This window comes from Pinus tabuliformis, chromosome 3_2, assembly GCF_031772625.1.
Source record: "Pinus tabuliformis cultivar Carrire ecotype Pingquan chromosome 3_2, CPIR1, whole genome shotgun sequence".
Taxonomy (NCBI): Eukaryota; Viridiplantae; Streptophyta; class Pinopsida; order Pinales; family Pinaceae; genus Pinus; species Pinus tabuliformis.
In genome coordinates, this window is record NC_142302.1 from 1,171,370,055 (window position 1) to 1,171,393,142 (window position 23,088).

General features: G+C 38.3%; 4 pseudogenes; all 4 read left to right on the forward strand.

The window, feature by feature from the left end:
- Positions 1–8,321: 8,321 nt before the first annotated feature.
- On the forward strand, positions 8,322–9,229 carry LOC149184886 (putative E3 ubiquitin-protein ligase ARI1 pseudogene; annotated as a pseudogene).
- Positions 9,230–9,566: 337 nt separating this feature from the next.
- On the forward strand, positions 9,567–10,961 carry LOC149184887 (alpha-mannosidase At3g26720 pseudogene; annotated as a pseudogene).
- Positions 10,962–12,389: 1,428 nt separating this feature from the next.
- Positions 12,390–15,786, forward strand: LOC149184888 (putative E3 ubiquitin-protein ligase ARI2 pseudogene; annotated as a pseudogene).
- Positions 15,787–16,354: 568 nt separating this feature from the next.
- Positions 16,355–17,577, forward strand: LOC149184889 (alpha-mannosidase At3g26720 pseudogene; annotated as a pseudogene).
- Positions 17,578–23,088: the final 5,511 nt, after the last annotated feature.

Genomic DNA, 23,088 nt, shown 5'->3' on the forward strand with positions numbered 1-23,088 from the left:
AACAAGAAGAGGCATTTGGACTGTGTAAAGCTTTATTGAATATAATAATAAAGCAGTTTTTTCCCTTTAGGCCTGGGATCCATCATGATGCTTAAATGTGTTGGGTTGTGTTATATTCTTTCCACGACTAAACTATGTAGTGAACCGGGGGGTTGGGGTGGGGGGGGGGGGGGCAGAGCCCCCCCTCCGTTGCGCCGACTGCGCAGCGGGGGGGTCACAAGGGGGGCAGCAGCCCCCCTTGTCCGGGGCATGGGTAGCCACCCTCTACGAGGTCCAGGGTAGCGCCCTGGGAAAAACGTTTTTTGGACCCTATATTAGGTTGGGCGAACCTACCTTTGGTTTTCGGTCCATGGTTTTGGACGCAATGGTTTTCGGTCCATGGTATTGGATGCTTCGGCATGTATAAATATGTATTGTAACATTGAAAGGAATATAATGAAAAATCAAGCTGGTAGTCCCGGTTTTGGGATCCAGGGGAAAATATCTGTGTATATGTGTTTTATGTGTTATGCTCTCGCATTGTTTATTTTCTGTGTTTTAGAATTCATATGCAGGTAATTTCTGTACAAGGTTAAAACCTACATTTGGTATCGGAGTTATTTTGGCTTCAAGGGGACACCTTTGTTGCTGAGGGGTTTCACTCAGGCCTGTGGTAGACCCTGTTCAGTGGGAGATCTGTGAGATCGATTTTGGTGGTGAAAGAAGATGGAGAGCAGTGGAAAGATAGAGATTGAGAAGTTCAATGGTCAGAGTTTTGAGTTGTGGAAACTCAAGATGGAGGATCTGTTGGTGGATAAGGATCAGTGGATCGTGGTAGATCCAGGTACTAAACCAACGGGAGTGACCGATGAAGAATGGAAGAAGTTGGATCGGAAGGCAAAGAGCACAGTATGATTATGTGTCTCAGATTCAGTATTGCTGAATGTATCAGGGGAAGCTACGGTGGAGGCTTTGGGGGACAAGTTAGGGACTTTGTACCAATCTAAGTCTCTGGTGAATAAACTGTTCCTGCAGGAAAAGCTGTATAACCTGAGGATGAAAGATGGAGACTCAGTGACAGAGCATGTGAATGCATTTAATACTGTGATAAGTCAGTTAGCGTCTTTTGATATTAAAATTTCAGATGAAGATAACTGCATCAGTTTGTTTTGTTCTCTACCAGATTCATGGGATAGTCTAGTTATTGCAATAGGTAGCAATGCAATTGCTTTGCAGTTTGATGAAATAGTCTCATCCTTGCTGACGGAGGAGATGAGATGGAAAAATATGGAGAGCCAGAATGGTGATGCCTTGTCTGTACGAGGACGGTCCCAGAATAGAAACAAAAATAAGTCATCGAGTGGGAGATCTAAATCTAGAGGGAGATCTAAATCTTCAGGAAAACCTGTTAAGGTGGTGTGCTGGAAATGTGGAAAGGAAGGGCACTTCAAAAGGGACTGTAAATCTAAAGCTCCTGATAAAGGAAAGGGATCTGATGATGCTCCTTCTGCAGAGGCAAAAACCACTTCAGATGAAGGTGGGGATGTGTACTTGGCTTCTTCAAGTACACATGTAGATCATGAGGCATGGTTGATTGACTCAGGTGCATCCTTTTACTTCAATCCCGCATAGAGAGTGGTTCTGCAAGTATGAGAAATATGATGGTGGTGATGTCTTCTTAGGAGATGATAGGAAGGCTAGAATCATTGGTCGCGGAAACTTAAAGTTGAAGTTGCAAGGTGGAAGGGTTAGAACACTTCCGGGTGTTCTGCATATTCCTGTATTAGCCGGAAATCTAATTTTCGTAAGCAAGTTGGATGATGCAGGTGTAAATATAGTGTTCGAGAAAGATACCTGCAATATGGTTCTGGGAGCACTGGTATTGATGCGGAGAGTTCGGATTGGAACTCTGTACAAGCTGCAAGGTAGCACTATTGTTGATAGGTGCAATAGTTCTGTGGTTCCTGAAAATGGAGCAAAAAATCTAGTGGTCTCCAGAGAGAAGACCATGTGGTGGCATCAAAGGCTTGGACATATTGGAGAGAAGGGCCTTCGAATACTTCATGGTAAAGGTATGGTAGAAGGTATGAGTAATAGCTCTTTGGATTTTGATTTCTGTGAAAATTGTGTATATGGGAAGCAGAATCGGGTGAGTTTCCCCTCTGGTGGTAAGAGGGTGAAACAGATATTAGAGCTTGTGCACAGTGATGTGTTTGGACATGTGAAGGTTCCATCACTGGGTAAGTCTGTGTATTATGTATCATTTATAGATGAATTCTCAAGGAATACATGGATATATTTCCTTAAGAAGAAATCTGAAGTCTTTGACAAGTTTAAATAATTTAAGGCTTTGGTGGAAAATCAGACAAAGAATAAGATAAAGGTGTTGAGGACAGATAATGGTGGAGAGTTTTGCAGCAAGCAATTTGAAGAATTCTGTAAGAAGTGTGGTATAGCACGGCAGAAGACTACTCCATATACACCTCAGCAAAATGGAATTGTAGAAATATTGAATAAGACGTTGATGGAAAGGGCAAGAAGCATGCTCAGTGCTGCCGGGTTAGGACAGGAATTCTGGGCAGAGGCGGTGGATACTGCATGCTACCTCGTCAACAGGTCACCTTCATCAGCGTTGGAGGATAAGACTCCACAAGAAGTATGGACTGGTAAGAAACCCTATCTTTCACATCTAAAGGTATTTGGATGTGATGCATATGTACATGTTCCAAAGGAGAAACGAACCAAGTTTGGATAATAAATCTGAAAAGCGCATCTTTATCGGGTATAAGGATGGTTTAAAGGGTTATAAGCTTTGGAACCCAGTCACACGGAAGGTTGTGTACAACCTAGATGTGGTGTTCAGAGAGGTAAAAGATGTTATTAAACATGAACTGCAACCAAAGGAACCTGAGAAGATAGAGTTTGAGCTAAAGGAGGAAGAATCAGACTCTGCAACAGAGGAGGAATCAGAAGATGAAGAGCCACAAACTCCGGCTGTGAGAAGATCAGTTTGAGAAAGAAGGCAGCCAGAAAGGTATAGTCCATCTGCTTTCTATTCAAATTTTTCTTTGTCTATTACTGATGATGATCCCGGAACTATGAAGGAAGCAGTGGATTCAGAGGATGGAAAACCCTGGAAAGAGGCCATGGTTGATGAAATGGAATCTTTGCACAAAAATGAGGCTTGGGATCTGGTGGAGTTGCCAGCTGGAAGGAAATCCATTGGAAACAAATGGTTGTTTAAAAAGAATACAAATGCAGAAGGGAAGGTGGAGATATACAAAGCTCGGTTGGTAGCAAAAGGTTATTCCCAGGTGCCGGGAATTGATTTTGGTGATATCTTTTCTCCTGTTGCCAAGGTAACTTCTATTAGATTACTTTTATCTATTGGTGTTGTTTTTTATTTTGAGGTAGAACAGATGGATGTGAAGACAACATTCCTTCACAGGGATTTGGAAGAGGAAATCTACATGAAGCAACCTGAAGGCTTTACGGTGAAGGGTAAGAAAGAGCTGGTATGCAAGTTAAAGAAGTCTCTATATGGGTTAAAACAGTCACCAAGGATGTGGTATCAGAAATTTGATACATTTATATGGGGACTTGGCTTCACCAGAAGCAAAGAAGATCACTGTGTGTATTTTAAATTAAATGGTGACCGTGTTATTTATCTAGTCTTGTATGTGGATGATATGTTGCTGGTTGGAAATGACAAAGAAATTATCCAGGATTTGAAGACCCAATTGTCCTCCAAATTCGACATGAAAGATCTTGGTGCTGCAAACTATATTTTGGACATGGAAATTAAAAGAGATCGGGAAAAGAGGAAGCTTTGGTTAAACTAGAGGAAGTGTGTCGAGACAATACTGCAGAGGTTTAATATGCAGGATAGTAAACCGGTGAAGGTTCCTATTCCTGTAGGTGTGAGGTTATCTGCTGAACAGTGTCCCAAGACACAAGAAGAGGAAGAGGACATGTCCCATGTTCCATATGCAAGTGCAGTCGGTAGCCTGATGTATGCAATGGTCTATACTAGACTAGACATTGCACATGCAGTGGGAGTATTGAGTAGGTTTATGTCAAAACCAGGGAAGGAGCACTGGACAACAGTGAAGCGGCTTTTCAGGTATTTGCGTGGCACTAGTGATTATGGTTTGTGCTACCAAGGAAGACCAGGATTGGAAAGAGTGGTGGATATTCACGGCTTTGTTGATGCAGACTGGGCTAGAGATCTGGACCAGAGAAGATCTACAAGTGGGTATGTGTTTAACCTATTTGGAGGTGCAGTCAGTTGGATGAGTAAGAAACAATCTGTAGTGGCACTATCAAATACAGAGGCAAAATACATGGCAGCCACTCATGCAAGCAAGGAAGCAGTTTGGTTGCAAAGATTGTGTTCAAGTATGGGGTTAGTACAAGGAGATATAAGAATAGACTGTGACAACCAAAGTGGAGTTTTCTTGGCAAAGAACCCTGCTTATCATTCAAAGACAAAGCACATTGATGTTCAGTATCACTTTGTGAGGGATATGATAGAAGACAAAAAGGCGTTGCTGGTAAAGGTGGACACCTTGAAGAATACTGTAGATGCATTGAAAAAATCTGTGAGCTCTGAGAAGTTATCTTGGTGTAGAGAAACAATGGGCATTTCAGGGCTGGAAAAATGACTAAGCTCTCCTGTGGCCCCGTGTGGAAAGAAAACAACCAATGGGAGATTGTTGGGTTGTGTTATATTCTTTCCACGACTAACCTACGCAGTGAACAGGCTTCGTTGTGCCGATTGCGCAGTGGGGGGGTCACAGGGGTTTTGAGGGGGGTGGGTAGCCCCCCTCTACGGGGTCTGGGGCAACGCCCCAGAATTTCTTTTTTTTGGACCCTATATTAGGTTGGGCGAACCTACCTATGGTTTTCGGTCCATGGTATTGGATGCTTCGGTATGTATAAATATGTATTGTAACATTGAAAGGAATATAATGAAAAATCAAGCTGGTAGTCCTGGTTTTGGGATCCAGGGGAAATCTCTGTGTATATGTGTTTTATGTGTTATTCTCTCGCATTGTTTATTTTTTGTGTTTTAGAATTCGTATGGAGGTAATTTCTGTACAGGGTTAAAACCTACAAAATGTCTAGTACGTTTTTCTCATAAATTCATTTATACATTATGTCTTTTCTGATATTTTGTGTTGCAGCATTCTCTAATTGAAATGTTTGGAATCCATCAATGCCATGATGATCCTTTCATAATAATTATGTTGTTAAATGTGTGGTTATCTTCTCAAAATCCATCCCCTGATAGATGATCTATTGAGTAACCCTGTGCTTCTCTTTCGTCTAAAATTATTGTTGCAGATCCATCCCTTGTTTGATGCCTGTAGGGTAGCAGGATTTCTCCCCTATTCTTCTCACATTCGCAATCTTTACCTGGTTGAACATTGCACTTACTTTCCCCCAAGTTTGCTGGCAAAAACTGTCATCGTCTCCATAGCCCAAACGGTCCTTTCTCTTCTTATTTTTGACCCAAAAAATTTCAAACAAAGTCCTCGCACTCCATAGCTAGCCTAAGATTTCATTTATTGCAGCCACATCTTGTTGGAAAAGAGAGCTCTTTCTAGTCTGGCAGGGCTAGGTGCCAGATCGAAATCTTATTCTGTGGTTATCTCGGAATTGCCTCTTCTCAGCCTTGAGGTTCATTTTGAGTACTAACATATTGGTGCCGTTGCCGAGGACGAGGTGACAGATCTTCTCTGGGAAAGATCATTCAATTTGTAGATCTAATTGTTGATGGTGGACAATAGTCAGACATATATGAAGGTTGAAATCATCTACTTGATCACTCCATTGTTCAAGATCCTGAGCTTCAACTTCACTACCAAAAATCTAGATTTCACAACGTTGATGGTAATCACCGATGACAAGGTATGTGGCAAATCTGTTATCCAGTGAAATGTTATTGATTTTAAGGCATGAGTTAGCAAAACTTTAGATTGATCAGAGTTTTTCAACATCATTGTTTATTAGCTTGAAATCTAGTCAACTCACACCTGAAAGTAAATATTGTTTTCTTGGCTTAGTTGTTGAAAGATTAGAAAATGAAATTGAACTATTGGATGTTGAAATTAAATCATATGATTTCCAAGATCCTAAACAGTTCTTGGAAACTCTTCCTCCTCTCAAAGAAGAAAAGGTAAGGTTGCACTTGGATGGTTGGATTGAAGGATGTTATGATTTACAGCAAGGTTGTGACAATCTGCAACCTAGTGCATATGTTAATGAGTTGGGGCAGCAGTTAGAATCTAGTTTCTTTGATCCTATTGCAGCGTACATGGAAATTTTTTTCATTTTGAATGACAAACCAGATTTCCTTTTACAGAGCTAGAGGTACTATGTGTATATATTGCTAGTAGAATTTCCAATTATGTTTTGATTCAAACAACCGCATCATTGTCACAGTTGCTTGATTGGTTGGTTTGGCATTAAATCATTACTTGATTTATTGATTTTGCTACAAAGTAGGGTAGGATAGGTTTGTGCATAAATAAGCTACCTAAAGCAGCATTTCAGTTTTCGACATTTGTTTTAGTTTCCAAATGTATAGGTTGTAGTATGTATATGATTTTGGATTGGTATGAGTTGTTTTGGGTTTGCAGTGTTTGACCGTATTTCCCAATGGATGAGGCACTAATCTACAAGTTGCCAGAGATCTGAGGTTCTTGGCACCTCCAAGGAGCTACCATCCCCGATGGCGCCACTGTTAGAGTCAGTCCTTTGGCCTTCCTACAGTGATCAAAATGGGCCTCTTACTAGGTTTGGTTTGGTTAGATGTTTTTCACATGATATTTAGAACGAAACATGTCACAAGTGTGTCCATCAGAAGCAGCTCAGAAAGAGCTTTTCAACGGTATATCACACTCCAAAAACTAGCTCTCAGATCAGAAGATCTGGTCAAATGAATATTGATGCTCATTTAATGGGACGACTACTTTCCCAACCAACTGTTGTTTAAATTGGGCAGCAACAAAGTACTTGTCTGCAGAGATAACATCTCGCCTAGAAATTATTTTGAAACTGTATATAGAAGAGCTTGCTATGCAAAGAAAATGAGTAAGGTTGCAAAAGGCAATGCCAAATGAGGGTGAACAATTGGTACTGGGTGTAGGTCCTGTTCAAAACTCTTTTCAGAGACTCTCTAGATTGGTACCCCTCTAAGGTATCCAGAAACAACTTGATTGGTTCAGACGAAGAAGGGAAGATGAAAATAATTCTTTGAAAGAGGATGATTCTAATTTGACTTTAAAAGTAACATCATCGCTACAAGCTCTTGAAAACCATGAATAGGCAGATGGGGTAACCTTCAGACCATCTCCCGATGCAGATAAAATATCCTCTGAGGTTATCCAAAAGAAATCAAATGAAAACAAGGAATCAAGAAAAGCAGAATATATACAATGGTACAAAGTGCCCAATTTACCTGCATATGTTCCTTTTGGTTAGCTGCACTTGTTGGAAAAATTATCAGTTGAACCATTATCTGCTTTAGAGTATGCTACTCGAACTTCGGCATTTGTAGGTCATCACAAAGGCATCGCTATTGGTTGCATAGAGAGAGGATATGCATAAGGTGATGGAAATGTTTGGATTAGAGGAGAAACATGCTCTGACACTCTTAATTCATGATCGCTGGGATGTTGAAAGATTACTTGCTATACTTGTAGACAAAGGAAAGGATTCACTGTTTTCACAAGCGGGTGTTACACTTTTGGATGCAGTTGATTCACACCCTACATCCTTTCCTCCTATTCTTACCTAAAATATTTGTATCCAAGAAAAATTCCGGGAGGATGTGACTATGATGGATTTTCGTCACTGTTATTAAAATGATTGCTGGACAGAATACTTTATTGTTAAGATAAACGAGGGATAGAGGAAGCGTATTAGAATTATGGCCCACAAATCTAATGCCATCTATGATGAAGACATTGCTAGAAAGCTTGTTAGTACAAGAGATCTCAAAGCAGCTGAGCGTTTTGAGCGTTTCCTAATGGAATCTTACATTGATGATAACAACAAAGTGAAATGGTGTCCTAGTGTTTCAAATTACGGAAATGCCATACGCGTTGACGGAGATGCATACTGTGAGATTGAATGCACTTATGGAAAACAATTTTTCTTCAATTGTTTGGTTGTAGCACACTCTCCTTGTTCCCGCTTGATGTGGGAACTCTGGGACAAAAAAGTGTAAGGATGAGTCAGAGATAGTTAATTGGCTTACAGTTAATACAAAGGCCTGTCCCAAGTGACGTAAGCCAGTGGAAAAAATGGTGGTTGCAATTTGGTGAGCTGCATATATGGCCAAGCTTTCTGTTGGTTATGTGGTAGTGCTATTGGCCGTGGGCATACCTGGACAAGCATTGAAGGACAGAGTTGTGGTCGATATAAATAAGATAGATAGAAGGAGTCTAAGAAGGCATGATTTGAAAAGATACATACATTATCAGTCACGTTGGAAATCACATATGGATTCTTTGAAACTTGAATCGAAGCAGAGGGAAACATTAGACGCAACAATTTCAGATTTAGAAAGGAAGAAATATAGTGTTATGGATTACAGTTGGCTAACAAATGGACTGCAAATACTATTTAGAGCAACGCGTGCCCCTTTCTACTCTTATCCTTTTGCATTTCACATGTTTGGAGATGACTTATTCAAGGATGAAATGACGCCTAATGAAAAGGAAATGAAACAACACCTTTTTGAAGATCAACAACAACAATTAGAGAGGAAAGTAAAATCCTTTCAAGGTTTATTGAGGTACCTCTTGAGCACAGTGAAAGACGTGTTATGGATATCTGAATGCAAGTCATTAATCTTAGTGTCCTGACTAATACTTTGTGTAGAAAAATGTATGATTGTATAGAAAATGAGTTATTAGGTTCTCTTCAATTAACAACACATCATATTGCTCCATATAACTCCAAGGGTGCTGAGAGGGCATCGGAGCTTAAAGACCTTAGGGAGCCTAATCCAAGTTCATCAAGTAATAAGACTAATTTAGATGCTGATGTGGCACTTGGACCCTGTAACTCAGGATCTAGTGGAAATTTTGCAGAAGTTATGCCTGATACTTTATACAAAGACCAAGTTATGAAACGCGAGACCTTTGAAATTTCATGCTCAACAAGAAAGAATTCTAGGGAAGAGAACTCAAGACGCATTCCATTTGATTTAAATATTCCAGCTCGAAGTGATGGATAAGGATGGTTCTTCTGAGTCATCATATGATTCGTAGGCTTAGATTCATGATGTACAGTGTCGAGTGACTTGTCATATGTCAAGTTATCCATTATGTAGGTGCTAGATCTTATGACCATTTAGGACATAACTCATACCAAGCATGATTGAACAAATAGTTAGTTTTACCATCCTGATCATAGGGCCAAGTCTTAAATTTGAAAGCTCGGTGCATTCAATATGCTTGCTTTTTGGTGCATGCCAAACCTTGGGTTATGAAGTATCCTTGTGGGGATTCTTGATAGATGAAGAAAACTTTTAATCAGACTATTAGAGAGGGAATTTGACAGATATAGGGATGATGACTGATATGGTAAAAAAATGATTTGGGACAAGGATTATGAAGTTGAGCTACAATGCAAGAAGAAATGGAGTTGCGCGTAGCCCTTTGGCACTCCGCGTAGAGCCTGTGCACTAAAAAGGGACTCGAAAACAACTATGGTTGTGAAATGTTGTTTTGTTGCAGAGATTAAAATGTCAGTCACATTATTTGTTACTTGTTGCAGGTTAATTTGTGTTTGTCTAAGACTATCACAATAGGAGAAGCAAGGACAAGTCAAGAAACTAGTTGATTCAGGCCAGTTGGAATTTGTAAATGGTGGTTGGTTATGCATGATGAAGCAGCAACACAATTATATAGACATGAACGATTAGACAACACTTGGACACCATTTTATCAAGCAGAAATTTAATAAAACCCTGCATATTGGATGGTGGATTAATCCTTTTGGGCATTCCGTAGTTCAAGCGTATTTTCTAGGTGCAGAGCTTGGGTTAGACTCTCTCTTTTCACACAGATCGACTACCTGGACAGAGAAAACTAAATAAATCAAAAGACCTTGGAGGTTGTATGGCAGGTTTCGAAGACATTTGGTCCCTCTGCTCAGATATTTACTGATACATTTCCTGTTCACTATAATCCTCCGGATCGTTTTTGATATGAAATTTTTTATGGAGATGACAATTCTCCTCCGATTCAGGGTGATGCTCTGCTTTTTGACAACAATTTTAAAAAACATGTTGATTATTTTCTCGAAGTAGCAATAACTCACGCTAATGTTATCTGTACAAATCATATTATGTGGACAATGGGAAATGACTTTGAATATCTATATGCGTATTCTTGGTTCATCCAAATGGACAAGTTAATCCACTATGTGAATAAGGTATGCAAACGGTGAACATTCTTATTGGATAGGATATTTCACAAGTAGGCTAGCTCGGAAGGGATATGTTGGCTTCCTGAGTGGTTACTATGTTGCTAAACGACAGTTTGAGTTCCTAGTTGGGAGAAGAGATGTTGGCCCCAAAAATAGACCTTCTAGGTGACGCTTTGGCTATTGCATAGCATCATGATGCTATTAATGGCACTTAGAAAAGCCATACAGCTAGTGACTATGCTAAACACCTTGTAATTGGAGCTTCTCATGCAGAAGAGGTAGTGAATTTAGCAGTTTCCTGGTTGACAAGTTCAAAATCTTATGGATGCCGGAATGCATCGACAAAGTTTGAACAATGTGGTAACATAAACATCAGTTTTTTCCCACCAACAGAAGAAAACCTTACACTTGGGAAGAGCGTGTTTGTAGTCGCATACAATCCTCTTGGTTGGAAGCGCAAAGAGACTATAAGAGTGCCAGTAAATAGTGAATCACTAGTTGTCAAAGATTCTGAAAGAAAGATAATAGAGACATAGCTTCTACCTCTAGGGAATTCTACAGATATCAAATCACAGGAAGGGGCTAATGGTTTCAAAATTCCTGAGATTGCAAAACATGTACTTTCCCCATTAGAGGATTTTCCTCCACCTGTCAAAAATAATGAGGCAAAAATTAAGGTCATAGGAGTTGGTGGGGGCATTTCTAACACTGTCAATAGGATGATCGAGAGAGAAATGAAAGGTGTGAAGTTTTGGAGATATTTTATGAATAAAACCATCGAATAATTAAGTCCCAGATTAAGTGTCAGAGTTTCTAGGCACAAATTTAGCAGTGGTTGAGGAAAATCTCAGATTTTAGTGCTCAATATTGGCAGTCAAAGGGTGAAATAGCAGTAAAAAGGTAGATTTGGTGGAATATGGTTCCACACTTAAAGGAGTAGATATAGTGATGTTAATCCATTTGGAAAACCTTCACTTAAGTTGGGTTTTAAAAAACTATTTCTCATGGTTCTCGAGATAGTCCTGAGATTTAGTTGCAAATTAGTTTATAATATTGTTTTATGATAGGATTTTATTATTAACTTTTTTTTTATTATTTCCTATTTCGTATGTTGAGGAAATCAAAATAGATTTCTAATTTAGTATATATAGGATTATTTTTAAAAGATAGAGGTTCGATTTTTGCAATAGGAAGAGGCATTTGGACTGTGTAAAGTTTTATTGAATATCATAATAAAGCAGTTTTTTCCCTTTAGGCCTAGGATCCATCACAGTGCTTAAATGTCCAGTATGTTTTTCTCATAAATTGATTTATACATTATGTCTTTTCTGCTATTTTGTGTTGCAGCATTCTCTAAATGAAATGTTTGGAATCCATCAATGCCATGATGCTCCTTTAATAATGATTATGTTGTTAAATGTGTGGTTATCTTTTCAGAATCCATCCCCTGATAGATACTCTGTTGAGTAACCCTATGCTTCTCTTTCGTCTAAAGTTGTTGTTACAGATCCATCCCTTGTTTGATGCCTGTAGGGTAGTGGGCTTTCTCCCCTATTCTTCTCACATTTGCAATCTTTATCTGGCTAAACATTGCACTTACTTAGCCCCAAGTTTGTCAGCAGAAACTGGCATCATCTCCATAGCCCAAATGGTTCTTTCTCTTGTTGTTTTCGACCCAAAATTTTCAAAAAAAATCCCTACACTTCGTAGCTAGCCTAAAACTTCATTTATTGCAGCCACATCTTGGTGGCAAAGAGACAGCCCTCTCTAGTCTGGTAGGGCTAGGTTCCAGATCGAAAGCTTGGTCTGTGGTTATCTCGGAATTGCCTCTTCTCAGCCTTGAGGTTCATTCTGAGTTCTAACATATTGGCGCCATTGTCGGGGATGAGGTGACAGATCTTCTCTAGGAAAGATCGTTCAAGTTTCAGATTTGATTGCTGGTGGTGGAAAACAGTCACACATATATGAAGGCTGAAATTAGCTACCTAATTACTCCATTGTTCAAGATCCTGAGCTTCGACTTTACTACCAAAAATCCAGATTTCATAAATTTGATGGTAATCACCGATGACAAGGTATGTGGAAAATTTGTTATCCAGTGAAATGTTATTGATTTTAAGGCATGAGTTAGAAAAATTTTAGATTGATCAGAGTTTTTCAACATCATTGTTTCTTAGCTCGAAATCCAACTGACTCACACCTGAAAGTAAATATTGTTTTCTTGGCTTAGTTGTTGAAAGATTAGAAAATGAAATTGAACTATTGGATGTTCAAGTTGAATCATATGATTTCCAAGATCCTAAACAATTCTTGGAAACTCTTCCTCCTCTCAAAGAAGAGGAGGTAAGGCTACCCTTGGATGGTTCGATTGAAGGACGTTATGCTTTACAGCAAGGTTGTGACAATCTCCAGCCGAGTGCATATGTTAATGGGGCAGCGGTTAGAATCTAGTTTCTTTGATCCTATTGCAACGCACAAGGAAATTTTTTTCATTTCAAATGAAAAACCATATTTCATTTTACAGAGCCAGAGGTACTATGTGTATATATTTCACGTAGAATTTCCAATTATGTTTTGTTTCAAACACCGTCAAACAATCGCATCATTGTCACAATTGCTTGATTGGTTGGTCTGGCATTACAACATTACTTGATTTATTGATTTTTCTGCAAAGTAGTGTAGGATAGGTTTGTGCATAAATAATCTACCTAAAGTAGCATTTCAGTTTTCGGCTTTTAGTTTCCAAATGTATAGGTTGCAATATGTATATGATTTTGAATTGGTATCAGTTGTTTTGGGTTTGAAGTGTTTGACCGTATTACCTAATGGATGAGGAACTAATCTACAATTTGCCAGAGATCTGAGGTTCTTGGCACCTCCAAGGATCTGCCATCCCCAATGGCGCCAATGTTAGAGTCAGTCCTTTGTCTTTCCTACAGTGATCAAAATGGGCCTCTTACTAGGTTTTGTTTGGTTAGATGTTTTGCAAATGCTATTTAGCACAAAACATGTCACAAGTGTGTCCATCAGAAGCATCTCAGAAAGATCTTTTCAACATTATATCACACCCCGAAAACTGGCTCCCAGATTAGAAGATATGGTCAAATGAAGATTGTTGCTCGTTTGATGGGACTACTACATTCCCAACCAGCTGTTGTTTAAATTGGGTAGAAACAAAGTACTTGTCTGCAGATATAACATCTCGCCTAGAAATGCTTTTGAAACTATATATAGAAGGGCTTGCTGTGCAAAGAAGATGATCAAGGTTGCAAAAGGCAATACGAAATGAAGGTGAACAATTGGTACTGGGTCTAGGTCCTATTCAAAACTCTTTTCAGAGACTATCTATATTGGTGCCCCTCTAAGGTATCCAGAAATAGCTTGATTGGTTCAGACGAAGAAGGGAAGATGCAAATACTTCTTTGAAAGAGGATGATTCTGATTTGACTTTAAAAGAAACATCATCACTACAAGCTCTTGAAAACCATGAAGGGGAGGATGGAGTAACCTTTAGACCATCTCCTGATGCAGATAAAATCTCCTCTGACGTTGTCTAGAAGAAATCAAATGAAAACAAGGAATCAAGAAAAGAAGAATATATACATTGGTACAAAGTGCCCAATTTACCTACATATGTTCCTTTTCGTTAGTTGCACTTGTTGGAAAAATTATCGGTTGAACCATTATTTGCTTCAGAGTATGCTACTCGAACTTTGGCATTTGCAGGTCATCATAAAGGCATCACTATTGGTTGCATAGAGAGATGATTTGCATAAAGTGATGGAAATGTTTGGATTAGAGGAGAAACATGCTCAGACAGTCTTAATTCATCATCGCTGGGATGTTGAAAGATTACTTGCTGTACTTGTAGACAAAGAAAAGGATTGGCTATTGTCACAAGTGGGTGTTACACTTTTGGATGCAGTTGATTCACGCCCTACATCCTTTCCTTCTGTTGTTACCTGCAATATTTGTATTGAATAAAAATTGCATGAGGATGTGAATATGATGGATTGTGGTCACTATTACTGAAATGATTGTTGGACAGAATATTTTATTGTTGAGATAAATGAGGTACAGAGCAAGTGTATTAGATGTATGGCACACAAATGTAATGCCATCTCTGATGAAGATATTGTTAGAAATCTTGTTAGTACAAAATATCCTGAAGCAATTTAGTTTTTTGAGTGTTTCTTATTGGAATCTTACATTAAGGATAACAACAAAGTGAAATGGTGTCCTAGTGTTCCAAACTATGGAAATGCCATACGGGTTGACAAAGATACATACTATGATATTGAATGCACTTGTGGAAAAAACTTTTGCTTCAATTGTTTGGCTGTAGCACACTCTCCTTGTTCCTGCTTCACATGGGAACTCTGGGACAAAAAAGTGTAAGGATGAGTCAGAGAAAGTTAATTGGCTTTCAGTTAATACAAAGGCCTCTCCCAAGTTTCATAAGCCAGTAGAAAAAATGGTGGTTGCAATTTGGTGAGCTGCATCTGTGACCAATCTTTCTATTGGTTATGTGGTGGTGCTACTAGCCATGAGCATACCTAGACAAGAATTGAAGGGCATAGTTGCAGTTGATATAAAGAAGATAGAGATAAGGAGTTTGAGAATGCAAAACGTGATATGAAAAGATACATACATTATCAGTCTCATTGGAAAGGACATATGGATTCTTTGAAACTTGAATCGAAGTAGAGGGAAACATTAGAGGGAACAATTTCAAATTTAGAAAGGAAGGAATCTGGTGTCAGGGATTACAATTGGCTAAAAAATGGACTACAAAGACTATTTAGAACAAGGCATGCCCCTTTCTACTCTTATCCTTTTGCATTTCACATGTTTGGAGATGACTTATTCAAGGATGAAATGACACCTAGTTAAAAGGAAATGAAACGACACCTTTTTGAAGATCAAAAACAACAATTAGAGAGGAAAGTAGAAATCCTTTAAATGTTTATTGAGGGACTTCTTGAGTAGAGTGAAAGACGTGTTATGGATATCTGAATGCAAGTCATTAATCTTAGTGTTCTGACTAATACTTTGTGTAGAAAAATGTATGATTGTATAGAAAATGAGTTATGAGATTCTCTTCAGTTAAAAACACATCATATTGCTCCATATAACTCCAAGGGAGTTGGGAGGGCATCGGAGCTTAAAGGCCTTAGGGAGCCTGATCCAAGTTCATCAAGTACTAAGATTAATGTAGATGCTGATGTGGCACTTGAACCCTGTAACTTAGGATCTAGTGGAAATTGTGCAGAAGTTATGCTTGATACTTTATACAAAGACCAAGTTATGAAACGAAAGACCTTTCAAATTTCATGCTCAACAAGAAAGCATTCTAGGTAGGAGAACTCAGGATGTAGTCCATTTGATTTAAATATGCTAGCTGGAAGTGATGGATAAAGATGGTGCTTTGGAGTCACCATATGATTTGTAGGCTTAGATTCATGATGTATAGTTTCGAGTGACTTGTCAGCTGTCAAGCTATCCATTATGTAGGTGCTAGATCCTATGAGCATTTAGGAAATCAACTCATACCAAGCATGATTGAATAAATAGTTATTTTTACCATCCTGATCATAGTGCCAAGTCTAAAATTTGAAAGCTCAGTGTGTTCAATATGCTTGCTTGTTGGTGCATGCCAAACTTTGGGATATGAAGTATCCTTATGGGGATTCTTGATGGATGAAGAAAACTTTTAATCAGGCTATTAGAGAGGGAATTTGACAGCTACAAGGATGATTACTGATACGGTCAAAAAAAGATTCGAGACAAGGATTATGAAGTTGAGCTACAATGCAAGAAGAAATGGCACTACACGTAGCCCTTTGGTGCTACGCGTAGAGCCTGTGTACTGAAAAGGGACTCGAAAACAACTATGGTTGTGAAATTTTGTTTTGTTGTAGAGAGTAAAATGTCAGTCGCATTGTTTGTTATTTGTTGCAGGTTACTTTGTGTTTGTTTAAGACTATCGCAAAAGGAGAAGCAAGGACAAGTCAAGAAACTAGTTGATTCAGGCCAACTGGAATTTGTAAATGGTGGCTGGTGTATGCATGATGAATTAACAACACAAATATATAGACATGATCGATTAGACAACACTTGGACACCATTTTATCAAACAACAATTTAATAAAACCCCCTGTATTAGATGGCAGATTGATCCTTTTAGGAATTTCGTAGTTCAAGCGCATTTGCTAGGTGCGGAGCATGGGTTTGACTCTCTATTTTCACATGGATCAACTACCAGGACAGAGCAAACCAAATAAATCATAAGACCTTTCAGGTTATATGGTAGGATTCCAAGACATTTGGTCCCTCTACTCAAATATTTACTGATGCATTTCCTTTTCAGTATAATCCTCCAAATCATTTTCGATATGAAATTTTTTATGGGAATGATAAATCTCCTCAAATTCAAGGTGATGCTCTGCTTTTTGACAACAATGTTAAACAACATGTTGATTGTTTTGTCGAAGCAACAATAAATCAGGCTAATGTTACCCGTACAAATCATATTACGTGGATAATAGGAAATGACTTTGAATATCTACATGCGGATTCTTCATTCAGCCAAATGGAAAACTTAATCCATTATGTGAATAAGGTATGCAGACGGTGAAAATTCTTATTGGATAGGGTATTTCACAAGTAGGATAGCTCTGAAGGGATATGTTCACTTCTTGAGTGGTTACTATGTTACTGCACAACAATTTGAGTTCCTAGTTGGGAGAAGAGATTCTGGCCCCAACAACATACCTTCTAGGTGATGCTTTGGCTATTGCATAACATCATGATGTTGTTACTGGCACTGAGAAGATCCATACAGCTAGTGACTATGCTAAATGCCTTGCAATCAGAGCTTCTCAGGTAGAAGAGGTAATGAATTCAACTCTTTCTTGCTTGACGCTTTCAAAATCTTATGGATGCCGGAATGCATCGACAAAGTTTGAACGATGTGGTAACCTAAACATCAATTTTCTCCCACCAACAGAAGCAGACCTTCCACTTGGGAAGAGCATGGTTGTATTCACATGCAATCCTCTCGGTTGGAAGCGCAAAGAGACTATAAGAGTGCCAGTAAACAGTGAATCACTAGTTGTCAAAGATTCTGATGGAAAGATAATAGAGTCATAGCTTGTACCTCTAGGAAATTCTACAGATAAAAAATCACAGGAAGGGGCTAATGGTTTCAAAATTCCTGAGATTGCAAAACATGTACTTTCCCGATTACAGTATTTTTTTCCACCTGTCAAAAATAGCGAGGAAAAAATTAAAATCATAGGAGTTGGTGGGGGCATTTGTAACACTGTTAGTAGGATTATCGAGAGTGAAATGAAAGGTGGGAAGTTCTGGAGATATTTTATGAATAAAACCATCGAATAATTAAGTCCCAGATTCGAGGAAATGGAGTAAAAGAGGAAAATTAGTGGTGAAAACTGAAGTGTCAAAGTTGCCAGGCACAAATCTAGTAGTGGTTGAGGAAAATCTCAGATTTTAGGGCTTAATATCAGCAGTCAAAGGGTGAAATAGCACTAAAAAGGCAGATTTTGTGGAATATGGTTCCACACTTAAAGGAGCAGATACAGTGATGTTAATCCACTTGGAAAACCTTCACTTAATTTGGGTTTTAAAAAACTATTTCTCATGGTTCTCGAGATAGTTTGGAGATTTAGTTGCAAATTAGTTTATAATATTGTTTTATGATAGGATTTTATTATTAAGTTTTTTTTATTTTTTTTTATTTTTTATTATTTCCTATTTCCTATGTTGAGGAAATAAAATAGATTTGTTATTTAGTATATATAGGATTATTTTTAAAAGATAGAGGTTTAATTTTTGCAACAGGAAGAGGCATTTGGACTGTGTAAAGTTTTATTGAATATCATAATAAATCAGTTTTTCCCTTTAGGCATGGGATCCATCATGGTGCTTAAATGTCCAGTATATTTTTCTCATAAATTCATTTATACATTATGTCTTTTTTGCTATTTTGTGTTGCAACATTCTCTAAGTGAGATGTTTGGAATCCATCAATGCCATGATGCTCCTTTCATAATGATTATGTTGTTAAATGTGTGGTTATCTTCTTAGAATCCATCCCCTGATAGATGCTCTATTGAGTAACCCTGTGCTTCCCTTTTTTCTAAAGTTGTTGCTGCAGATCCATCCCTTGTTTGATGCTTGCAGGACAGCGGGCTTTCTCCCCTATTCTTCTCACATTTGCAATATTTATTTGGCTGAACATTGCAGTTAGTTTTCCCCATGTTTGCTAGTAGAAACTGACATCGACTCCATATCCCAAATGGTCCTTTCTCTTGTTGTTTTTGACCCAAAAACTTTCAAACAAAATCCCCGCACTCCATAGCTAGCCTAAAATTTCATTTATTTCATCCACACCTTGTTGGCAAAGAGAGAGCCCTCTCTGGTTTGGCTTGGCTAGATGCTAGATCGAAAGCTTCGTCTATGGTTACCTCGGAATTGCCTCTTCTCAACCTTGAGGTTCATTCTAAGTGCTAACAATCGTGACAATTATCATAAAAAAACATATCGAGAATTTGGGCCACATCCACCATGAATAAAACTGAAGACCATACTGGTGAGCTGATGAAGCTGGAGATGACCTAAACTCCCTGAATACACTAGACTAACAAGATCATCCTGGATCACCATCCTTCGATCCGTAGTACGAATCTACCCATGCGAGTAAATGTTTCATAATCAAACATGGTAGACATCACTTGATTACCATTCAATGATGTGAAACATTAACAAGTGTGAAAGAAACCCCCAATAATGACAATCGCTCTCAAGGTACTTCCAGTACAATCTATGAAGTGCAAATAGATTTGATGATGTCAAACACTCATAACACTATGTTTTAGAGGTAATAATGGAAATCTATGTAAAGGTAGAATAAACCATATCTCCTGCTTGTCTGTGCACACCTATTTGACATTAAGGATAGACATCCTTTGCCTCAAATTCAAAATTAGTTTGCTTGAAATCTGCAGCCGGCTTCGGTTGAGGGGCCTGGGCCTGAAAGTATGCCTCATGCATCCTTCCCTTCTCTGTATCATATGCTTAGATGAGTCTGTGCTAGATATTTCTGGTGTCTGAGGGACAGTAGCTGGAATCTCTTTAGTAACAGAGGAATATGGGGACTCTATGGTACCAGTTTCTAACTTGAAATTCTTCAAACATGAGAGAGAAATAGTGCCTTGTGTGTCCTCCAGTGATGGAAATTCTATTTTAGAACCTGAGCCTGCTTTAAGCTTCATAGTATATATTTTGAATCCCTTGGCTGAGAATTCGGTGAATGAGGGAGAATAATCCTCTCTTGCTTTCTTATATGCTCTCTCTTTGGGTATGGGAGTCTCTAAATTTTTCCTGGAAAGTACCTGGTCCTCGACCTCCTTCAATTTATTTTCCACCCAAGTGTGTTGGCTCATATATTTTTTTTATCTTAGGCCTTCGAGTGTGCATATATGGTGTATCTTTTTGTTCCACTCTCAACTTGGAAATTACCCCAAAGGGGTCATAAGAATAAGTAAAATTGAGAGGGAAGTTCATATGTTTTAGTAGGAGGTCTGCTTCATCTCTTGCTGCTCTACTATTGTAGATAAAGGGTCCCACCTATGTTTTGATGCAGAAGTGAGATTTCTTCATAGTTGCCACAAAATGGATGTTATCAGAATGAATTATTTGTTTGATGTATTCTAAGGAAAATATCCTCATTGGCAAGTATTCGGGAATTTTGTATGGCGGAAGCTCTGAACCATACAATCTAATCTCTGCAAATGATTGGTGAAGGTACCAGTTCCCTATTTGGACCTATTCACTGAGCTACAAAACCTTCTGAATGTCTTCACTAATCCTCAGAACCAACTCGACACTTAACAAACAAGTGTATGGATACACAAAGTGGTCTATGAACTCTGAGAAGCTATATTCCTGTGATCGTTTTATGACTAAGGAAGTCTAGAAAACAATAGACTGAGGCTCTCCTAGTTGATCAAGTTTCTGAATTGAGAATGGAAATTTATCTGTTTGGAAAAATATACACATATACATAAGAATTGATGAATATATGAACATTCATTCAGTTAAAAACTGAAGGAATTTTTCATGAATGACATTTGATAAGTGACCATAATCAAAGGTGACGGATGGTCCTTCTTCTAAAGAAAGGGTGGATAGAAAGCCTAGAATAGGCTCATCCACTCACTCATTTGAATAATAACCAAGAATGGATGACAAGACAAAGATAATATGTCTTGTACTTTAAGGGAACATAGAAGAGAGATATGGGGAATTTTTCTGAGGGAGTTGAGAGTCTTCAGTGAGGAAGATTTAAAAAATGGTAGCTCTCTGGGGGAAGGTTAAATTCTGGTAAATTTCCCTCAGAGCTTCAACGGAGAAAGGGGAGAGGGAATCACAGTGGGGAACCTACATCATTTGATTTATGTTGTCATTTATGAAGGTGAAGAGAATTTCACCATTTGGGGAGATAATTTCCCTCTTGGAAGGTAAGAGGCTTGGAATTTTAGAAAGAATTCTAGGAAATGATAGGATTGGGAAACAACAAATAGTGGAAGTTTGGATTGCCAGAGGTGTATCTCATCATATTCTTCAAGGAAATTATCTCGAAACCAGCAGCATAATTCAAAAAGGCCGAATTACACTATGTTTTGGCGATTTTGTAATCTCTCTCTATGAGTGGGGTAACTATGTTTCGGTAATTTTGTAATCTCTCTCTATGAGTGGGGTATGGTCTAATTCAATAGAGAGAGTGAGCATCAAATTGACTACTGGGTGAATTTAGGGGACACGATAGTTCCATATTGAACAGAGGAAGGGTGAAACAAAAGGAATGGGAAATGTTTTCAATAATTGGCGAGAAGTGATAGTGGGAGACCTTTGTGAATTCACTTAGAGACAAGCCATTGAAATGCTGGTGTAACATCCGAGCACAAAGGGGTAGGAGAAAATGAATTAGAAAGGAAGAAAAGGTGTAATCATAGAGTAAAATTTCATATTTATCAACCGCAAATTGGCCTTAACTATTTGATCAACAATATTTTACCTGGCATTAATTATTGTAATGGCATGGGAAAACGGATAGGGGATCTATGGATGCTGCAATCGTCTCAGACGTGGTAGCTGAGGATTGGTGGAAGAATGGAGCACAATCATTGGTGGGAGTGATGGGGGTAAGGTAAGGTGGCATGACGGGGTGGTGGCCGAGATGGGACGTTGGGGTGACACATGGCAGGAATTCAGGTTAAGGCTGAATGGCAATAGTTCTTTTGGAGGGGTGGGAGGGGGTGGCAGTGTCCAGTTTGTGGAAGGAGTGGTCCAAAATCACATCGTGGTGACATGTAAGGGGGCAGTAAACTGCTTTTTGGTCCCCCTTGTTGTTAAACGTTATTGTTTCGGAGGGGTCAAAAACATATCGTAGGCCATCAGATCAATATTATGTTAGATCGAGAGGTCGTGAAATGGGGGGACATTAACACTAGAGGGCCCCGGAATATGTTTCGGGCTCGTGAAGTATAATCTAAGGCCCAAAACTTATGACAACGAAGGAATTCAAATTTATTACATCACAAAGCTTTATTTTCCTATCTTAATGCTATTCTAAGGCAAATGTGGGTGCATTTAGGCATGAAAACCCTATCAATTTTTCCTTTTAAATAATCAAAGAATATTTATTTCAACACTAAACTATTCTACTCAACTATAGTAATCCAGATTAAACAGTTGGATTAACTTTATTAACCTATTCTACCTATCTAATCTTAGCCAAGATTAAACTGTTTGGCTAAGTTATTCATTCTAACCTAATTAACATAAATTGAAAACAACTTGAACATGATTAAATTGTATGTCTCAAGTAGAAAGGGATTGTGGTGTTTTAAACAAGGTGCACACAATTTCACAAATTTATTCTTTACAAAGCCAAAAGGCTAGAAGTGGCACTTAAGCTAGCATCATTGTCATATTTATTCATTTTTGTGGGGTTCATTTATCATTTCTTTTCTTTTCCTTCTTTTTTTCTATTTTTTGTATTTATACAGTCTTTTCATTTTTTATTTTCATTTTTCTGTCCATCTTTTGGAAATCATTTGCAAAAAGCTATATTATGTACAATCTGAAATACTGAAAGAAATTACTCGATTTTCAATTTACCCTATAAATTATAGGACCCTAATGGAGAGAACACTCATGATCTTAATTGATACAACCTTATAAATAACCTTATAAATAAGGTTTCATAATGATATTGACTAGTAATCATCAAAAGTATGAGGGTTGGAGCATTAAGGGATGAGCACTAAAAAAATAACATTGATTGCCCCTGAAACCTTACATGTGATAGATATGACTTGTAATCGATCTGACCTGAAATTATATGAAATCATCTAATAAAATAATTCCAAGATCCAATACAGAAATAAGATAGAAATACTCTTCTTTATTTATGAAAACCCTTAAGGTAGGGTAATGCTATACAACTACTCCTTAAGGAAGGAGAATACTCCATAAGCTAATGCCTATAATTACAATTCAATACTCGACATCCCTCAATAGAGAGTCTATGGCATCTATATATGCTTCATACATGAAATACCATGGGTAATTACC